The sequence below is a fragment of the Anabrus simplex genome, chromosome 1 (assembly GCF_040414725.1).
Source record: "Anabrus simplex isolate iqAnaSimp1 chromosome 1, ASM4041472v1, whole genome shotgun sequence".
In the NCBI taxonomy this organism is placed as follows: Eukaryota; Metazoa; Arthropoda; class Insecta; order Orthoptera; family Tettigoniidae; genus Anabrus; species Anabrus simplex.
The window spans coordinates 265,839,890-265,849,380 of record NC_090265.1 but is presented as its reverse complement, the minus strand read 5'-3'; the positions used below and the strand labels follow the sequence as shown (position 1 = coordinate 265,849,380).

At 46.2% G+C, this 9,491-nt stretch overlaps 2 non-coding genes across 2 annotated transcripts; both read right to left on the bottom strand.

Moving 5' to 3' along the window:
• Positions 1–933: 933 nt before the first annotated feature.
• Positions 934–1,006, bottom strand: TRNAF-GAA (transfer RNA phenylalanine (anticodon GAA)). The gene has a single exon. It is a non-coding gene; the product is annotated as a tRNA-Phe (tRNA).
• A 2,137-nt stretch (positions 1,007–3,143) lies between these two features.
• Positions 3,144–3,216, bottom strand: TRNAF-GAA (transfer RNA phenylalanine (anticodon GAA)). The gene has a single exon. It is a non-coding gene; the product is annotated as a tRNA-Phe (tRNA).
• Between the last annotated feature and the right edge of the window lie 6,275 nt (positions 3,217–9,491).

Sequence of the window (9,491 nt, the reverse complement as noted above, 5' to 3'; positions counted from 1 at the left end):
AAAGAGAAGTCGAAAACCATAGAAAACCACTTCGAGGATAGCTTGGCTGAGGAGGGAATCGATGGCCCTTCTACTCGGTTGACCTCCTGAGGCTGAGTGGACCCCATTCCTGCTCTCTTACTACTTTCAAATTTCATGGCAGAGCCGGGAATCGAACCCGGTCCTCCATGGGTGGCAGCTTATCAGACTAATCATTACATCATAGAGGCAGACATAAACCTGTAATGCTGAAATATTTTGCAGAGAAAGTTATTTCGCTGCCTGATAACTCAATGACTTTGTTTCATACACTGTTCGAATCTCCATTTCCTTTCTTCCTTTCATAAAATGCTTACCCTCCAGGGTTGGCATTTCCCTCGGACTCAGCGAGGGATCCCAGCTCAACCGCCTCAAGGGCAGTTTCCTGGAGCTTGAGTCATTGGGTCTGGGGATACATATGGGGAGAAACACCAGTACCTCGCCCAGGCAGCCACACCTTATATATAGAACAGGGACCTTGTGGGGGGAAGGGAAGATTGGAAAGGATAGGCAAGAAGGAGGGAGGAAACCGGCCGTGACCTTAAATTAGGTACCATACCGGCATTTGCCTGGAGGAGAAGTGGGAAACCACGGAAAACCACTCCCAGGATGGCTGAGTTGGGAATCGAACCCACTTCTACTCATTTGACCTCCCGAGGCTGAGTGGACCCCGTTCCAGCCCTCGTATCACTTTTCAAATTTCGTGGCAGAGCCAGGAATCGTCCCGGGCCTCCGGGTGTGGCAGCTAACCACACTAACCACTACACCACTGAGGATTCCGCGTTTTATGAACACGAGGTCAACAGTGACGATGGATTGCTAGTTGCCAAGGTTTTAAAAATAATCGCAAGTTAAAGCAATGGCTTCTTTAGTTTCATCATATTGTTGTCAGATTGTGCGAATGAAAAATCATACTGCCGAAACCCGGGATTGAACCAGGGACCTTTAGATCTTCAGTCTAATGCTCTCCCAACTGAGCTATTTCGGCTTCTTGCATGTGTTCGCACGCTCGACGTCTTGCTGTATTCTACAAAACGAGCGCGCACTAATTTTGTGACTGCTTACGTAGAACTAATGTATGGGATCTGTTCAGTAGTTTTAGTTCCTTTTACTTCATCATCATCATCATCATCATCATCATCTGTTTACCCTCCAGGTTCGGCTTTTCCCCCGGACTCAGCGAGGGATTCCACCTCTACCGCCTCAAGGGCAGTGTCCGGGAGCTTCAGACTCTTGGTCGGGGGATACAACTGGGGAGAATGACCAGTACCTCGCCCAGGCGGCCTCACATGCTATGCTGAACACGGGCCTTGTGGAGGGATGGGAAGATTGGAAGGGATAGACAAGGAAGAGGGAAGGAAGCGGCCGTGGCCTTAAGTTAGGTACCATCCCGGCATTCGCCTGGAGGAGAAGTGGGAAACCACGGAAAACCACTTCGAGGATGGCTGAGGTGGGAATCGAACCCACCTCTACTCAGTTGACCTCCCGAGGCTGAGTGGACCCCGTTCCAGCCCTCGTACCACTTTTCAAATTTTCGTGGCAGAGCCAGGAATCGAACCCGGACCTCCGGGGGTGGCAGCTAGTCACGCTAACCACTACACCACAGAGGCGGACGTTCCTTTTACTTGCATATGAAATTCTGTCCGACAGCTTAAGTTTCAATATCGGCATGAGGCAGTGTCCTGCAACACCCGGAACTGGACCTTCTCTCGGGCAAACACGAACTCTAAATCATTTTTTTTCAAGTTGCTTTACGTCGCACTGACACAGATTGATCTTATGCCGACGGTGGCACAGGAAGGTGCTAGGAGTGGGAAGCAAGCGGCCGTGGCCGTAATTAAGGTACAGCCCCAGCATTTATGTGGTGTGAAAATGGTAAACCACGAAAAACCATCCTTAGGGCTGTCGACAGTGGGGTTCGAACCCACTCTCTCCCGAATACTGGACCTCTAAACTCAAAGAAATGGAAATAAGAAAAATATATATATTAGGACACGGAAGCTGGCGAATATAGCCATTTGTTATCACAGCATTTGGCCTGAGTTGGAGTGGTGAAACACACGGTAAACCACGCCAGGAATGCTCATTTTTGGTATTTCAACCACTTTTAGTCATTCGTCGTTACGAGGCTGAATGCTTTCCGCTCCGTTATATCCCTGGCAGAGCCCCGTATCGAACCCAGGACATAGGACCTGGAATCTCAATGCATGCCTAGAGGGCATGAAGATGGTCAATTATTATTTTACAAATAATATTTTCGTGTATTTTCATTTCTTATTTCATTTACCACACAACTCTGGAACATCACGCGGTTTGTTCTCCAATATGGTTTCAAAGTAGATTTGAAAGGGAAATCATTCTCGTTGCCCCGTAACGGGCAGAGCTTTTTAGCTGGTGACCAAATCCAGGCGAGTGTGAACTGGATGATTATGTGGAAACAGAATGTGGACAGATAACGCAAGGAAATAGTACAGAATAGGCATTTTTCTTTCATTAATGTCGTTCTTTGTTTCTTGATCCGTTTACACTCCAGGGTTGGTTTTTCCCTCGGACTCTGCGAGGGACCCCAACTCTACCACGTTAAGGGCAGTGTCCTGGAGCGTGAGACATTGGGTTGGAGATACAACTGGGGAGAACGACCAGTACCCCTCCCAGGCGGCCTCATCTGTTATGCTGAACAAGGGCCTTACGGGGGAATGGGAAGGTTGGAAGTGATAGGCAAGAAAGAGGGAAGCAAGCGGCCGTGGCCTCAAATTAGGTACCATACCGGCATTTGCCTGGAGGAGAAGTGGGATACCACGGAAAACCACTCCCAGGATGGCTGAGTTGGGAATCGAGCCCACTTCTACTCATTTGACCTCCCGAGGCTGAGTGGACCCCGTTCCAGCCCTCGCATCACTTTTCAAATTTCGTGGCAGAGCCAGGAATCGTACCCGGGCCTCCGGGTGTGGCAGCTAACCACACTAACCACTACACCACAGAGGATTCCGCGTTTTATGAACACGAGGTCAACAGTGACGATGGATTGCTAGTTGCCAAGGTTTTTAAAAATAATCGCAAGTTAAAGCAATGGCTTCTTTAGTTTCATCATATTGTTGTCAGATTGTGCGAATGAAAAATCACACTGCCGAAACCCGGGATTGAACCAGGGACCTTTAGATCTTCAGTCTAATGCTCTCCCAACTGAGCTATTTCGGCTTCTTTAATGCGTGCGCACGCTCGAGGTCTTGCTGTATTCTACAAAACGAGCGCGCACTTATTTTGTGACTGCTTACGTAGAACTAATGTATGGGGTCTGTTCAGGAGTTTTAGTTCCTTTTACTTGCCATACGTAATTCTGTCCGACGGCTTAAGTTTCAATATGGGCATGAGGCAGTGTCCTGCAACTCCCGGAACTGGCTCTTCTCTCGGGCAACCACGACCTCTAATTCATTTTTTTCAAGTTGCTTTACGTCGCACCGACACAGATTGGTCTTATGCCGACGGTGGCACAGGAAGGTGCTAGGAGTGGGAAGCAAGCAGCCGTGGCCGTAATAAAGGTACAGCCCCAGCATTTATGTGGTGTGAAAATGGTAAACTACGAAAAACCATCTTTAGGGCTGTCGACAGGGGGGTTCGAACCCACTCTCTCCCGAATACTGGACCTCTAAACTCTTAGAAATGGAAATAAGAAAAATATATATATTAGGACACGGAAGGTGGCGAATATAGCCATTAGTTATCACAGCATTTGGCCTGAGTTGGAATGGTGAAACACACGGTAAACCACGTCAGGAATGCTCACTGATTGGGATTTCAACCACTTTAATCATCCGTCGTTACGAGGCTGAATGCTTTCCGCTCCGTTATATTTCTGGCAGAGACCCCGTATCGAACCCAGGACATAGGACCTGGAATCTCAATGCATGCCTCGAGGGCATGAAGATGGTCATTTATTATTTTGCAAAAAATATTTTCGTGTATTTTCATTTCTTATTTCATCTACCACACAACTCTGGAACATCACGTGGATTGTTCTCCAATATGGTTTCAAACTAGATTTGAAAGGGAAATCATTCTCGTTGCCCCTTAACGGGCAGAGCTTTTTAGCTTGTGACCAAATCCAGGCGAGTGTGAACTGGATGATTATGTGGAAGCAGAATGTGGACAGATAACGCAAGGAAATAGGACAGAATAGGCATTTTTCTTTCATTAATGTCGTTCTTTGTTTCTTGATCCGTTTACACTCCAGGGTTGGTTTTTCCCTCGGACTCTGTGAGGGATCCCACCTCTACCACTTTAAGGGCAGTGTCCTGGAGCGTAGGGAATACAACTGGGGAGAACGACCAGTACCTCGCCCAGGCGGCCTCATCTGTCGTGCTGAACATGGGCCTTACGGGGGGATGGGAAGATTGGAAGTGATAGGCAAGAAGGAGGGAGGAAACCGGCCGTAACCTTAAGTTACGTAGGCCTACTATACCGGCATTTGCCTGGAGGAGAAGTGGGAAACAACGGAAAACCACTTCCCGGATGGCTGAGTTGGGAATCGAACCCACGTCTACTCATTTGACCTCCCGAGGCTGAGTGGACCCCGTTCCAGCCCTCGCATCAGTTTTCAAATTTCGTGGCAGAGCCAGGAATCGTACCCGGGCCTCCGGGTGTGGCAGCTAATCACACTAACTACTACACCACGGAGGCGGACCCTTTCATAAATATCTATCTAAATCTGTTTTCCCTCCAGGGTTGGCTTTTCCCTCGGACTCAGCGAGGGATCCCACCTCTACTGCCTCAAGGGCAGTGTCCTGGAGCTTCAGACTTTGGGTCGCTGGATACAACTGGGCAGAATGACCAGTACCTCGCCAGGCGGCCTCACCTGCTGTACTGAGCTGGGGCCTTGTGGGGGGATGGGAAGATTGGAAGGGATAGACAAGGAAGAGGGAAGGAAGCGGCCGTGGTCTTAAGTGAGGTACCATCCCGGCATTCGCCTGGAGGAGAAACGGAAAACCACTTCCAGGATGGCTGAGGTAGGAATCGAACCCACCTCTACTCAGTTGACCTCCCGAGGCTGAGTGGACCCCGTTCCAACCCTCGTACCACTTTTCAAGTTTCGCGGCAGAGCCGGGAATCGAACCCGGACCTCTGGGTGTGGCAGCTAATCACGCTAACCACTACACCACAGAGTCTGACCCCTTTCATAAATATACCGCACATTATATTTATTATTATTATTATTATTATTATTATTATTATTATTATTATTATTATTATTATTATTATTATTATTATTATTGTTATCAATTTAGGAAGGCTCGGCTTGTGCCGGTAACATAATGGGCTGACTCGGCCAAAGCAAGGAGTCACCCTTTTGATTATGAAACTACAGGTACATATATGTACAAATATTTACAACAGAAATAATTACAGCATATACATTTATACAATAAATACAAACAACTTCAGACTTCTTATGTCCCCGTTTTGGGAATCTGTTCTTCAGTATTACTGGAACTGCGGCCTGGAACTTCATGCTGTTTGGCGTGAGTCAGAAGAAAAGTCGTTCCTAGGAACTTTCTCACAATGTGGCAAGTGCTCAGGAGGGTGGCTTTCTGTAATTCTACGTATGTGTGATGATGCAGGTTTAATGCGGCCAGAGAGTTGTGCAAGCATTTAGGAATAACACCGGTACATGATATTACTATTGGAACTGCGGTGACTGACTCTAGTTTCCACAGGCGTTGTATGTCTATTGCCAGTTCTGTGTATTTTGATATCTTTGTGGCTATTGTTGTTTGCAGATTGGAGGTATTTGGACAAACAATTTCCATAAGGGATGCGGATCTTTTCGATTTATCGATTAGAATAATATCTGGCCTATTGTTGCTGAGCGTGACATCGGTTATGACTTCTCGGTCCCATAGTAGTTTATATGAAGAGTTTTCGAGAATGGGTGGAGGTGTATATTTCCAATATGCAGTTGATGACTGAAGAAATCCACATTTTACAGAAAGTTTCAGGTGAATGATTTTTGCTACCTGATCATGTCGGTGCTTATAATCGGTGTTGGCCAAGTGTGGGCAACCAGAGATGACGTGCTGTATGCTCTCTGTAGTTCTGGAACAGCGGCGGTAGTTGTCTGAGACAACTGTTGGATCCTTCATGATAAATCTACGGTAGTTCCGTGTAGCAATTACTTGATCTTGGATGGCCAGAACAAATCCTTCTGTTTCTGGGAAAAGACCGGAGTAGGTCAGCCAAGCGTGCGACGCAGGTTTGTCGATATGAGGCTGATCCAGTTCATGGGGGTATTTCCCGTGAAGAGGTTTTTGCTTCCACATGGCCATATTCATCTCTTTTGTAGGTGGGGTAGAAACAGGCATTTCTGGCGACGACAGATTGAGAGGTGTATAGTTTATATCAGCTCTGCAAACAGCATGATGAAGACACGATGTATCAGCTCTCGAGTGGAAATATTCTCTTAGACTGTATATCTGATTGCTATGTAAATTGACAATGGATAAAAAGCCCCTACCACATTCTGATCTCGGGAGTGTAAGACGTTCGGTTGCAGATTTAGGATGGTGCATATGGTACCGGGTGAGTGAAACTGCTGTTTTCGTTTGTAACTGCTGAAGTTCTGTTTGGGTCCATTTTATGATACCAAAGGAGTATGTGAGCAGTGGTACGGCATACGTATTGACTGCTTTGGTAAGATGTTTAGCTGTCAGTTTTGATGATAGTACCTTGTTGAGACGTGTTATATATTTTTGCGTGACATTTCTCTTGATGTCGGCATGTTTCATACGAGTGCTCTGATGAAAACCGAGGTATTTGTACATTTCTTCTTCCTCCAGCTGTTGTATGGATTCGTTGCTTAAACTCGAAGGTGTCCCTTGTGCTGAGTAGGATCCTCTGATGACAGTTTGGGTTCTGCATTTGTCCAATCCAAACCGCATGCCTATATCTGAAGAAAACGTCTTGGTAATTGAGAAGAGATGTTGGAGATGGGGTTTGGTAGAGGCATACAGCTTAATGTCATCCATATAGAGTAGGTGGCTGATTTTGAATAGCTCTTCTCGCTTATTATTAATGCTAAATCCATACCCACTTGTGTTCAGTAGGTAGGATAGTGGATTTAATGCCATGCAGAACCATAATGGACTCAGTGAGTCCCCTTGGAAGATCCCTCGTCGTATTGGTATGGGTCTTGTTGCAACACTGCAGTTTCTTAGAGAAACGTGAAGTGAGGTGTTTCAGTCTGCCATTACCGTCTTCAGGAAGTGAATGATTGAGGGGTCAACTTTATATAGTTCCAGAACATGTATGAGCCAAGTGTGTGGTACTGAATCAAAGGCCTTTTGGTAGTCAATGAAGCACGTGTATAGGTTCCTGGATTTATGGTGTGCTTGTTCCAGGACCACAGTGTCGATAATCAGTTGCTCCTTGCACCCCTTGGTATTCTTCTTGCAACCCTTTTGCTCCTCGGCAATGATGTAGTTTTCCTCGCAGTGTTTCAGAATTCTGTTGGCTATTATAGATGTAAATATCTTATATAGAGTAGATAGACATGTTATAGGCCGATACTTCGCTGGATTTTGCAGATTTTCATCCTTTGGTTTGAGATGTGTGATGCCAGTGCACAGGAAAGCTGGGAATGTTGCCGGGTTGTCTAAAAATTTCTGGAAATGTTGAGCCAGAAGGAAATGAGTACATGTAAATTTCTTGTAGTAATAATTGTGTATGCGATCAATGCCTGGAGCCTTCCAGTTCTGCAGTTTCTTGATGCTCTGTTGTATTTCTCCGATCTCAACAGCCTTGGTTGCCATATGCTTCACTTCATTAGTTCTATCTTTCAGTTCACTGATCCAATGGGCTTCCGCATTGTGCTCTATTGGGTTCGACCATACTCCCGACCAATAGCTGTGAATTTTTTCTTCGCTGGGCGTATTTCCATCTTGTGCTGCATCTTGTGTTCTCTCGTTCAGATTGTTGTAGAACTGTTTCTCATTTCTTTCGAACATTGCATTCTGTGATTTTCTCTCTGTGGTGTTTTGGTATCTTTTGAGGCGCTTGGATAATGCGGCCAACTTTTGCTTCATGATTTCGAGGGTTTCTTGTAGTACTGTGCTTCCAGGTTCCTCCAGACTCTGCCTTGAACTGATTTTCAGAATTCGAATAATTTTGTTATTTAGGCGTTTCCCTCTTACTCCATTCTTGTATTGCTGCATGCGATTCACGTCCTGGCGGATTTGGATGATGCGTTCTTTCAGGCGTTTTGCCCAAGGTGGTTCTCTCAATCTTTTCTTGACAGACTTATTGTTAGGCAAAAATGGCTTTCCATTGTTCAGTCGTACTGCGGCAAGTGCTGCACAGTATATAGCAGTATGTACTTCAGGGAACGTCTGGTGCTCTTTCAGATATTCTGGCAAGACTTTCGAATTAAGATCTTCAATGATTTTCCCAAACTTTTTGGATGATTGCTGCCTTGGCAGTATGGGTCCTTGTGTAGGATCGGTACCATAATATTCTAGAAGGGCCTTGTAGAATTCAACATGTGTCTTGTCATGGAGGTCAGAGTTATCTGAAAGTATCACTTCGGGAGTACTTGTATGTACGGTTATATCAGTATCAGGTGGACTGTTAACCGTTGAGTCAGACTCGTTACTTTCAAGATGTGGAAAGAGTTCTTGTGTTACTTCTTGTCTGATTCTACTAAGAACAGGACCCGGGATCAAATTGTTCTTGATGATTGATCTTCGTTGATCTGCAATGCGTTGTTCAGTAACTTTCATTGTTGGGTACTGATTTGTAAAGGCTGTGTGTAGTTGTTGCCTATATCCTGCAATTTCAGTTTCAAGACGAGTTATTCGAAGATATGCCCGCATGATAAATTCATTCATATCATTGTTCCATTTAATGCGTTTTTTGGGCTTACTGATACGAGAGGTCATACTTGGCACAAAAGCACTCGCACCAGGTGCGGTATGATAATCAGGTTCTTGTGTTCCGCCATGATCGTCTTGAGCTACTGTAGCTTGTTCGGGTGACCCGATGGGAGGCCAGCAGCTTACACTCCCACCACCACCAGCTCGCATGCTGTCATCTCTAGCGGTGGCTCCAGAGATGAACTGGCGCACCCCAGGCAGCGGCATTTTCCGAGGCACAGTTTTAGAACTCTTCATAGTTGATTTTTGCTTTTTATAACCTACAGCCAGGTGATGTGATGTTCAGCCGCTCCATTGGAGACAGACGCTGACCACTTTGCCGCTTGCTGCAAGTCAGACGCAAAGTGGATTTGGGTCGGTTCTTCCGCCCTCTCTGCCATTGGGATATGTCCTCTTCTGCCGTTGAAGCCGTTGACCATTTTTCCTGACACCTCAGTTGATCCGCGGGTGCTTATTTGGCGAAGCCTTATTCGCACCTGTCCTGCATATCTACAGGAGCTTCCCCTATCAGCCATTGGGACGCGCCGTGTCGGGGTTGAGGGCCCCCACCCC